The sequence below is a fragment of the Bombyx mori genome, chromosome 19 (genome assembly GCF_030269925.1).
Source record: "Bombyx mori chromosome 19, ASM3026992v2".
NCBI classification, from domain to species: Eukaryota; Metazoa; Arthropoda; class Insecta; order Lepidoptera; family Bombycidae; genus Bombyx; species Bombyx mori.
Window position 1 is genome coordinate 6,147,419 of NC_085125.1, and position 12,557 is coordinate 6,159,975.

The 12,557-nt window shown below is 37.4% G+C and overlaps 1 protein-coding gene and 1 long non-coding RNA gene across 3 annotated transcripts in view; one reads left to right on the top strand and one right to left on the bottom strand.

The window, feature by feature from the left end:
* Positions 1-416, bottom strand: part of LOC101745638 (membralin) — a 103,672-nt gene extending 103,256 nt beyond the window's left edge. The window contains exon 1 of one of the 2 annotated variants that reach the window (XM_004933353.3): positions 224-416. The gene's annotated coding sequence lies outside the window, so the exon portion shown is untranslated. Of the gene's footprint in view, positions 1-151 lie in introns of both variants that reach the window. The other variant, XM_004933354.5, reaches the window with a different exon arrangement.
* A 2,488-nt stretch (positions 417-2,904) lies between these two features.
* Positions 2,905-10,768, top strand: LOC110386466 (uncharacterized). Its single transcript, XR_002431653.3, has 3 exons — positions 2,905-3,540; positions 3,612-3,712; positions 10,462-10,768. It is a non-coding gene; the product is annotated as an uncharacterized LOC110386466 (long non-coding RNA).
* Positions 10,769-12,557: the final 1,789 nt, after the last annotated feature.

Below are 12,557 nucleotides of genomic sequence, written 5' to 3' on the forward strand. Positions count from 1 at the left end.
AGTCATACGTACGTTTTCAAAATTAAATGACCTTTGTTACTTATTAGTGTTTACTAGCGCTTATTCAAAGTTATAACACATTTGAATAGTGTGCTTTTGCAGCAAAACGTTTAACTATGTATGATTTACCAAATAATTTCTAAAAACTCACTATTACACCTTGCAGCAAAATTGTTTTACGAAGCAACATATGTCTGAATATATCAAAATCATTTATCCTTACTCGTTAATAATCCGCTAGTAATAAATGCTTCCGTATATTTGTTATTGGAATACTTAAAAAGTAGTGCATCAAAATTCACAAAATGATCACTTTCTTTTATATTTGTTGTGAGATAAATAAATCGCGAAACTGTCAAACAACAAAAAATATTGCTAGTCGCAGAAACTCATTCAGTCATTCGGTCAATTAATTGAGTGTCAAGAAGTGTCAGCTGTCACACCCGCGGCATGTAAGACAATATCTTTTGCTTGAGATTTGGCTGTATGAGATACGCTTCTTTTTCCTGTCTAATGAAAGAACAATGTGAACAAAAAAACCGCTACAGAATTGTACTTTTTAAGGAATAATTTTTGGCGGGAACGCGTGGTGCTATGTTGTGTGAATTATTTTGTTTATCTATTTAGTATTTCTTCAGGTTTAAATATGTAATAACGGTGATTTATTACCTGTTTAGTATCTGTGAAAGTACACAAATGTGGGAAAATGAAACAAAGCCACTGAACGTACCTTCTGGGGATCTTCGAAAAAGTCACAGTAAATAAACTCCCTTTACTGAAATTATATTTCATCTCATTACATTACATTTCTCATTACATTTCATTTCATGCCAACTGATTAATGTTCCCAATTAATTAACTTAATTTCATTTTGCTCCGTATTATAATTTTACATAAAAAAAAAACAGAGTTACGCTGTATGGTATGCTGTACTTTTGCTTTCTAATTGGAGAAATAAAAGTACTATTATGAACTTTTAGCGGGAATGCGAAGTGTTACGCTATGTGACATACACACCTAATTTATTTTGTGAATTAATTGTTTCTTACAGTTTAAATAATAATATGTAACAATGGTGGCTACGATTAAGTAACGTGAAAATATACAAATGAGAGTAAAAGAAAAAAATCACAGAATATGGCTACTCGGGGTTGTTTAATAACTTTTTGGTCTCTACCAAAAAGATTCAATAAATATTTTGCTTTTTTATGTATATAGGCAGCCAGTGCACTCTTAAATCTTTATCTTACATAGATTCAAAACTAATCACACTAATTGGTATGGTTGCCTATCTGTAAGGAACCTAAGTACCTATTAGGCATTTCATTTTTAAAGGATTTTATTTTAATTTTCTTATTTTAATTTTAATTAATATTTTTAAGAAAAATGATAACATGAAGTGAAGGGAAATGAAATGAAATAAAATGAAGTGAGATAAGGTGATATGGTATGAAATATTATTTCAGTAAAATGGTGGTCATTTACTGAGACTTTTTCAGTGGACTTTTTGGAAGATCCTGTGAAGTTACGTTCAGCGGCTTTATTTGATTTTCCCACAATTGTGCACTTTCACAGATACTAAACAGTTAATAGACTATCTTTATTACACATTTAAACCCGAAGAAACACTAAATAGACAAAATAAAAGAAATCACACAGCTTCACTCCTCAGGTTCCCGCCAAAAAGTCTTTAGGCATTTCATTTGACTAAGGACTCACAGATAAATATAATACACATAACAGCCTTAACAAATAAAATAATCTGAGAAATAATACAAGTTTCGTCTTTCTATTTATATCCATAAATCCACACTGATGTATGAAGTGCTGAACTCCAAATGGGTACAGTGGTTTGAATGTAGACGTAACAGACAATTTTTTTTTATTGCCCTTGTAGGCAGACGAGAATACGGCCCACCTGATAGTGAGTGGTTACCGTTGCCCATGGACTTCAGCAATGCCAGGGGCAGAGCCAAGCCGCTGCCTACCGCTTAATACTCTCCACAAGCCTCGTTTGAAGAAGGACATGTCATAGCGCTCGGGAAACACCGTGGAGGGGAGCTCATTCCATAGCCGGATGGTACGTGGCAAAAAATACCTGTGGAAACGCACTGTGGATGACCGCAGTGGCTCCAGGTAGTATGGATGAACTCTATTCCGGTGGCGGGCGGTGCGATGGTAAAAACGAGATGCCGGTATCATCTCGAACAATTCCTCAGAGCACTCCCCATGGAGCATACGGTACAAAATACAGAGGGAAAATACAGAGCCTCTGGGTCTGCGGAGGGAACCGAAGTCCCTCCGCAGACCCAGAGGCTCCAAAATTGAGTTATTTTCACAGTGGGTAATACCTATTATTTTATAAGTGATTGTGGGCTCTAAGGATATAAAAGTAAATTCTTCATATTTCAATGACAACTGGTTTTTGCAACATCTATCCTATTCCAATAAAATAAAGCGTAAATTGTATTCCAAAATAACCTCTTTATACCTGTAAAACCATATAATAATCCATCGAATAATAAAACGAAAAGAGAGATAGAAAAGATTTTGAGGTTTTACGGCGGAGAGAAGATCTTCCACCGAACGGATGAAATTGCCCGGTAGACCGACGGTCCGCATGTTGTTGTTCGGAACTTTTATATATGCTATAGAGCTATCATAAAAATGTCGTAAGCGAAATTCAGTATCTGTCTGATCTGTCTGTCTGCGGTGAGCTTGAGACTGAGCTTGAAAGTGCCGTGAGTAGTCCATGTGATGCAAAACCGCAACGCCGAAGATGTGTGATCCCAAGCGTTGATGATCCGGTCGTGGGTTGCGATGGTCCTGTTGAAGCTGCGATGCTGGCTTGCTGTGGGACGACTGGCGTTGATGACTTGTTTTTAACGGCGAAAATATGAGAACTGTTGACGCGCGTTTTATTAAAGAAACGAGTCGACGGTCGGTTGGAGCCTTTCAAGCCTTCAGTAATGCGTTCTGAATATGTCGAGAAAACGAAGAAGACTTCAAAACGACCAGAACCAATCAGAAACAATAACAGAAACTCATGATTATATATATGTATTAATAACTGCTTTTGAATTTTGGTTGGGCAAGCAACCAGTTATAAAAAATAATTATATTATAATTTCATAAAATTTTTCAAAAATTCAATTTCAAAAATTTATTTCAATAAATCATTTCTATCATTATAATTTTGTTCCTTTTAATAAAAATATGTGTCAAGCTATAAATCTCCATATAAAAAACGTTGCTAATGAGCTAGGGATGTCTACTCCATGAACAGGAATAACTTATGCAACTTGGCAAGCTTTATCAAAAACACGAAAGCTACATAAACAAATTCATGATTTTGACATTAGACATCTGTCTTTCTGTGTGTTTGCTTGTATAAAGAAACAGCTTCGAAGTTCATAATTCACGTGAAGAAGCAGCTATAATTTCACGGGCCATTAATTTGTTCTACAAAGGCCTCGACTATAATATGCACGCAGCGCTTATTATTATGAAAAGAAATCGAGTCGCGATTGCACGGATATGGTAGTTTAACAAAAGAGTGTGATTTACGTTTATATGGTGCACGTTTAAAAGATTTTTTGTCCACCTTTCAGTACTTAATGCGCATTTTGTGAGGACTTTATTCTGAATGACGCGGACGTGAACCAAAAAAAATACCATTATGAATCGTCCTGTGTTCGTGACATATCAAAAGGTATCGGAGCTGTAGAGCCTTTTTTAATACCTAAATTAAAATAGGTAGGATTAGTGTATAAAATACGATGGATTTCGGTCCTTTTATTATTTTAAATTTATTTGTTTTATATTATTCGTATTTTATGGTACGATCTAACAATAATTGTTCAAAGTTTTGTATAATTTTTTTTTAAACCTTTGCTGATAGCCTTGAGAGGCTACTTCAGCGTTAAGCGTTACCCTAGCGTGTATATGAGCTCTCGGGGCTCAAACCGGAGGTGTTGCTACTATACTGGCCCTAGCCAGAGCAGTGCTTCGGAGAATCTACCACCGGATCGGAAACGCGATCCACTGAGAAGATCCGGCGAGAAACTCAGTGGGCTGTGTTTATGGGTCGTTGTCTTTGATTACTGCAATAGGCCAGGCGAACTCACAGGCCACCCCGTATTTAGGGGCTACCAAATCTTAACACCACGAAATCTCAATTGTAAAGTATAACGGCTTTTAGAACGGAACGCATGCTTCGTGCCAAAAATATAGTTGTACCCAGAGAGTTAAAATTAAATCAATGGTTGTACCGAATCGTACAGGCTCAATGTAAACCCTGCGACCATTGTATGTGTGGTTAAATAGTGTCAGCGGCCTCCTGGTTTAGAGAATACACTCCTAATGTATGGAGAACTATGGCGTAATTTTCCACCTATTATAGGCCATAATATCACTCGCTTACTTTGAGGTATAGGTAATTTCATAGTTTATGGCTAGTTTTATTATGAAGGCTATAAAATTAATAACGCAGCAAATAAATAATGCATCAGTAACGTAATCAACATTCTAATAGCCATACTATCCAGCCTCATTAAACCTCGTGCACCGCTGTCGGTAAATAAGTATACGACTCGAAACGAACGCACTAGATAAAGCGGAGATAACAAAAACTAAACTTAAATTACGGTTCGCTCGTGTTATAAATATTCAAAAACTTGTCCGGAGCCGAGGCACCTTTAAAAAAAATTGACGTCTCAATTATCGAACTGACTAGGGACGGGATTCGACCGCTCTTAATTTTATATTATTCTCACGCTTTTTATTTCCTGTTCGCTTTTTAAATCTTCAAACTCTGTAATATATAATAGATGTATACTGAGATTGTATTTGTTACCACCTAAGCGAAACAAGCGCAATATTTATCTATACTAATATTATAAAGCTGAAGAATTTGTTTGTTTGAACGCGCTAATCTCAGGAACTACTGGTCCAATTTGAAAAATTATTTCAGTGTTAGATAGCCCATTTATTGAGGAAGGCTATATAACATCACGGTAAGATCGATACAAGTGGAGCACCAATAAACAATGTTTCAAAATATTTTCACTCTCTACGTAAATGAAGCGGGAGGTAACATTTTGCATTATGCCAAAGTTACTATTCCACGCGGACGGAGTCACGGGCAAAAGCTAGTACTCTATACGCGGCTTTTTTTCATGAAATCTTTTAAGAACTGCAGGATATGCATGTAGTATGTTGAGATTTAAAAGAAGGACGATTTAAATTAAAAACAGCATACATTTATTTGTTTTTGTCCCATCTCGGAGTCAGAGAGTCCGGTTGAGACTTCTAAATAACGACTTACAGAGTGTCACAGATATCGCCACGCACCGCAATATGACACGGCATTTTTTTTTTCATTCCCAGAATACAGATTTTATCACCTTATGAATATTTCATTAGTTTCGAATCCGAAAGAACTATAAATCGGAGAGCAAATGTCAAGAATAAATTCTTTATCCAATGCTTTTCATAAAAATGTCAAAGTCATAGAATACTCAGAGACGTAACTGATTTTTGGGGATTTTTGGGCGTGTTTTATGAAATCTATATATTAATACGTGAAGCAAAAACTTTGTATCCCTTTTTGCGAAAATTGCGCGGACGGAGGAGTATGAAATTTTCCAAACTTATAGAGAATATAGAGAAGAAGTGCATAATGCTAATTTTTTTTTAAATAATGCATAAAAGATACATTAAATCAATAAAGAAAACATTACACACATACATATACATATCATGTATTTGACGCACACACGCATGCATACTATTTATCGTCAAACTTTTGTTCTTGGCGCCTATTGTCAAACTGATAATAGATTAAATATTGTTTGCCTTTGTTAATATTTTTTATAGTGTAGTCTTGGCGAAATTTGTGATTATAGAAGTATAAAATACAATCATAATAGTGTACAAACTTACAATTCCAATTAATTATACTCGAATTTCGACTACTGCGGGACCTCTAGTTCACCTGATTATATGAATATTTTATAGAGATTTCAAAATACCGTGTCGCTTAGTAACATGATTTTTTAAACACGCTTAGAACAAACAATAGGTGATATTCAGTTTTAAAGCTTCAAGTTCTAATTCTAATCAAATCCCAAAGTACTTTAAGTTATTACAAATGCAATTCTAAGAGTTTCCTGCCTTTCATAACGTATCTCATACCTGTATTCATTAGGTGTCCTCTCCAATTAAAGCATTGCATTGTTACTAAAGCCATTTCTACATACAATGGTCCCTTCTCGCCGCCCCCTCAAAAAGCCTACGCGGTAATTAAAACCTGTTTTTGTTTAGACTCAAGGAAACTCATGTGTATTTATTTCAAAATACAACGTTTTTTTTCATCTGCCTCCAAAAGTGAGAGACTAAAGGAGTTTCTAAATTCAGCTTAAAAATCGATTCCTAATATCAGAAAAATGTGTATTAAAATCAGTAATCTTGAAAAGTGTGATTTGTTGATTTGATATAAATATACTACGAACCAATACTGTGCTAGTACAGATTACAATTTACTGAAAAGTCAAAATGGTTATGAAGTCAACGTGCGTGCCATTTGAAAACAAAACAAATACACGAGCGTAGAACAAGAGCTTCCTTTGCCTTGAGCCTTATGTCGAACTATGCTGATACATCGCCGTTGATAAGTCCGTCCGAATGATTAATCGTCTCACGAATCCGTTGTCGGGTTTTTTTTAAAAGCAATTTGTACCTTTATTTTAGAAATGAACCAGATTGTGAAGTGTTTTTTTTTCATTGTCTATCGGCTCTATCAGGAGTGATCTCTATCGTGGTTTATTTTATTCAACAGCTTAAGAATGATTAGGGATTTTTCTTGTATGTATCTGAGTAGGTACTTGAATTCTTAAGATATGGTAGTAATGATAAGGATCTAGAATACCCTTTTAATTAAAAATATGTATATGTTTGTTCTGCTATGAAGACCTACTCGTTCATATAACAATATTTAGACCTCGGTCTTTTGTCTCAAGGCTTCGGGGAGCACTTCAAGGCGAATCCATACTAATATTATAAATGCGAAAGTAACTCTATCTGTCTGTCGTTCGCGCTTTTATGCCAAAACTACGGAACCGATGTAAATGAAATTTTGGTATCCAGATAGTCTAAAGTCTGAGAAAGGACATAGGCTACTTTATAAGGCGAAAAAAGGGTTGCATGAAATTATCGTCATTTTTAGAGCTAAAATCTTAAAACTTATTTTTAGGCTGTGGATTTGATATACATAAATATGACATTTGTAATTTGTAAAAGTTTTACCCTCAAGGGTGTAAAATGCTGGAGTCATAGTCCAGGCGGCTGGCCGGTCCTTCGACTGGTCGTAGGACTGTCGAGGCGATTCGCCCAGTCCTTGTAGACTGGGTGAATCGTGACAGAGGACGCCTCACTTTCCGGCTCACGCAGGTGCTCACTGGGCATGGTTGCTTCGGTGAGTTCCTGCACCGGATCAGAACCGAGCTGACGGCAGAGTGCCACCATTGTGGTTGCACCTTGGACACGGTGGAGCACACGCTTGTCGCCTGCCCCGCATGGCAGGGTTGGCGCCGTGACCTCCTCGCAAAAATAGGAAACGACTTGTCGTTGCCGAGTGTTGTAGCATCGATGCTCGGCGGTGACGAGTCGTGGAAGGCGATGCTCGACTTCTGCGAGTCCATCTCGACCCACGCTCGTTCTGACCCAGCGGGATGTTCCGTAGGATAACTCATTCTAACCGGCGCCATCTAGGTGGGTTCCGGATAGCCTGCCGACCGCGAGGGCTGATGATCGTGGAGCCGACGACCGCCGGTCCGGCGTCCCGAGGGAGAGGGTGACGGGAGAGATGTGCTTCGCACTGAACACTTCACTTGCCCCCCCTTTGCCTTTTCATGAATTTTGTCTCATACGAGGCTCGGACATGGGTTATTGAGCGACAGGAGGTTTTAGTCAGTTCGATTCCGACACGCCCCGCCCTCCATCCCCAGGGGAGGGCGGAAGTGCGGCGATTTCCTCCTGACCTATTTGAAATCTAAGAATATTTAATCACTATATTAAATTTTCTAATGCAACCTTATGGCGTTTGATATAACATTGACAGAATGCGTGCTGCAGATATCGTCAAAGAGGATGCAAAAAAACTGTATACCGTTAAAACAAATGCTTCGGTCGGACTTATATTGATAATACGTACGAGTATACATAAGAGAAAACAATGCAATTTTACTAAAACGTGTTTTTTTTCCTCCTTCCTATGCTGATAGCCTGGGGAGGCTATTTCAGCTTCTCCTTGACGTGAGCTCTCGGGGCTCAAACCGGGTATGTTGCTAACACTGGTCCTTGCAAGAGTAGTCCTTCGCAGAATCTACCACCGGATCGGAAACGCGACCCACTGAGAAGATCCGGCGAGAAACTCAGTGGGCTGTGTCTATGGGTTAATTTACTCATCGAGCCCTTCGTCGCAAGCGACGGGTTCGGCAAGGACGATCTCCCGGTGTTTGAGGTACCTAAAAACACCATTAATGGATCGGGAGGATCCGTAATCACGTATTTAGGGCGAGGTAGACTGCTTACCATTCGGTCCACAGGATCGGGTATGTAATTTCCAGCGGTCACAAGTGGGTTTTGGAGTCGTGTCGCCTTCTCAAAGTGGCGCAATGATGCCGACTGTAAATACTTACTGACTGAGTCAAGCTCCAGGTCATCATGGAGATCCACATTCCTTAGGAACCATAGTGGTCCGACGGCTATCCTGCAAAAACGGGATTGAATGACTTGAAGGGGTTTCAAGCTGGTGCGGGACGCGTGAGCGAACATTACGCTTGCATAAGTTATGACGGGACGTACGCAAGTTTTGTAGAGGGTCACCTTATTACGAAAGGACAATTTACTTAGCTGAAAGTGCGTAATGTACGTTTATAGCTCTGTGAATTGCCAGAAGCAGCCAGAAGTGACTGTGTTTAAAAAAGTTGAATCGCAGTACTGAAAAAATATTTTGAGAGCCACTTGCTAGAGCCTCATGGTAGTACTACAAATAATTCGCTATACAATATCCTATATTAAATTCGTCGTGGCCTAAAGGATAAGACGTCCGGTGCATTCGTATCTAGCGATGCACCGGCCCGCAGGTGGGTACCAATTTTTCTAATGAAATACGTACTTAACAAATGTTCACGATTGACTTCCACGGTGAAGGAATAACATCGTGTAATAAAAATCAAACCCGCAAAATTATAATTTGCATAATTACTGGTGGTAGGACCTCTTGTGAGTCCGCACGGGTAGGTACCATCGCCCCGCCTATTTCTGCCGTAAAGCAGTAATGCGTTTCGGTTTGAAGGGTGGGGCAGCCGTTGTAACTATACTGAGACCTTAGAAATTATATCTCAAGGTGTGTGGCGCATTTAAGCTGTAGATGTCTATGGGCTCGAGTAACCACTTAACACCAGGTGGGCTGTGAGCTCGTTCACACATCTAAGCAATAAAAAAAAAATTACATCATTTTCTCAGTTTTAGATTTGTATAAAAGAAAATTCAATAATATCAATAATAAATTATAATCCCCGAAGCGAAGTGAGTGCGGGTTGCTAGTAGGTCATTACATAGTGCAATAATAATGCAATGCAATAACTCAAGCAGTAATCTGAAATGTAAATATACTCAGTTCCATTCACGTGATAAGTATAGCCCGCTGAGTTTCTCGCTGGATCTTGTCAGCGGGTCGCAATTCCGATCCGGCAGTAGATTCATTCGCAAAGCAGCTGTCCTTGAGTTTTTAGGTCTCCGGAGGCGGTCTGACAGCTGTTAGCAAATTCCGTCCCTCCTGGCTGAGCTCGTGATCCCTCACCTGTCCTGGTGAAACTGAAAAGGTCCCCGGGCTACCAGTAATCCTTCTACACAAAAAAAACATTGTGATATCTTATGTTAAGCGGGTCGTGAAACACGCCTACCTATATGGATTAAATGACATGTATAACAAAACACTTAAGTACTTAAGTAAATAACTTCACGTAATGTGAGAAGCTTCCGGAATACGAATCCCTGTGAATGAGATAATCTGCAAAGTATCAACATTGCTCAGATTACATCTCAATGTTTGGCCTTGCACTCTACAAATATTTACACAACACTTTATAAACTGAACTTCGTTTCGAACAACCCAACGTTTCTCGGTCAAAACTTAAATTCAATATAGTTCTTCAGCTATCGCAATAAGGTTGCGATTAGATTTAACATTCTGAGAGACTGCATTTAAAAATGTCGTGAGACAAAATGAAGGGTTTCGTCTTTCATTTTCTCGGAGTGTCGCTAATCTTTATTTAATGTTGTCTTATCGTATTCAAATGTGAAACATTAATTTATGGAGGGTGAGTTGCATCGCTCCAGGGTTCAAATTCTCTGGTAGGCACCGTTTTATTTAATATATTTAACATTTGTTCACAGACAGCTTCCACTACAATGCTATCTAGTTCTTCCTGGAAACAACCATCTGAAACTTCGATCTACCTAACTTCGAACTATCCTAATCTTTGAGCTTCGGTAATCACTTAAAATCGGATAAATCTTGAACTGGTCTGCTAATATAGAACAATAAAAAAATAGCGACTATTGTAAATATACAACAGTTTCAATCCTTTCCCTATTATCACAAATTTATTATTTGTGCACTAAAATGTTAGAAATTCAATATTATGAATCCAATTCTAATATATTATTAAGGGTTAATAAGCGGTTCAGGCACGTTTAGAAATCGTTACGTCAAGAACTCAAAACAACAAAAGCTTTTTCTTTAAAAATCTTTACTAAGCTTTCATAAAGCTAACACAATAACGTATAGAGATAGCAAAGGATTTAACGCGAGTTAGAAAGAGATGGAAGAAGCACCACGTGACACCTGCCGGCCGCCAAATGAAGATATCGCAGCTGGATGCGAGAGGAACACAGAACAGAAGTTAACAACATCGTGGCTTAAATAAATATTAAAAAAAAAAAAATTGTTTTGAAATCACGTCATAAAACCGCAGTCTCAATATGTACATAATGCGATGTATGTATCATTAATACATTTGTGATTTTATTTTCGCTGCATAGAGCCCTTAGAAATCGTTGACTCATGTTTAAGTAAGCAAATAGATATTTTTTATCAATAAATAATATTATTTATGCGAAGTGCCTTCAGTTCGTCTAATAGATATAAAAAATAAGTCAGCCATCGTGCTTTGTAATATATTCTTGTAAATCTAAAACTACTTTTACGGTTTAATCTAGAGCTTATTCATTTGACTACCGTCTAATTTCCCATAAAAGCTTAACGCACGCTTAATACGAATGTCTAGGATCAGCATTCAAGTCTTCCGTGACCACGACAACTGTAAAAGCATTTGAAACGTCGGTAATAATAAAATGAAAATAATAAACTCGAGATTAATAAGCCGTAAAAGTAGTTTTAATTATATCTACTATGGCTCGCGAAAACAGAAGTAAATACTAAAATTTGCAATAATAAATGTTAAAATGTTACCAACGATTATTCAATCCGAAATCAGTCAGATACTTTGAACATAGTTCTTACCCCTGGACAGACTCGGATGACTATAACACGGACACAATGGGGCCTACCTACTCTACCAGAAAAAAGCTAAGAAGTGCGATGATCGCTATTGTAGAAAAAGATCAATTTTCTTCAGCTTGTATTTAGTACAATAATTAAAATCTATATATATATAAATGAATTGCTGTTCGTTAGTCTCGCTAAAACTCGAGAACGGCTGGACCGATTTGGCTAATTTTGGTCTTGAATTATTTGTAGAAGCTTAGAGAAAGTTTAAAAGGTAGATAAATATGAAACTGCTCGGATTATAAATAAAAATAAAAATTTTGTTTTCTCTTTGATGTGTCCCCCGTCGGACGGATTCCTTTTGTTGGTTTTAAGTTTATTTTATCCAAAAGTTTAGGTCTTTTATATTTTATCGATTGAGGCACTACGAAGTCTGCCGGGTCAGCTAGTATTTAATAAAAGAACAGAAAGGTGTTACATGAGAAAATTAGAATATCGGGTCTGTTACGTCTACGTTGGAATAGTTTTTATGCAAAGAAAATCTAAAAATGGTAACTATGAGTTCATCGACTATTAAGTAATGTAGTAGTAGAGTTAATGATAGTGAGCAACTTAGAACTTTTTATAATACTTGACAATGCCTATATGTTATTTCTTCCACATCTCAATATGTATTATTTCGTGCTCAGTAAATCGGTACTAAGAAAAACTGATACTTGATTTAAAAACCATATCACTCGGACACCGGTGTAGATAGAAGAACATATGCTATCCCACTGTCTATGCATGTCATTTTCAATAAACTAGAGGTCTCGCAGTAGTCAAAATTCGACTATAATTCATTGGAATTGTAAGTTTGTACACTATTATGATTGTATTTTATACTTCTATAATCACAAATTTCGCCAAGACTACACTATAGAAAATATTAACAAAGACAAACAATATTTAATCTCAATTTGACAACAGACGTCAAGAACAA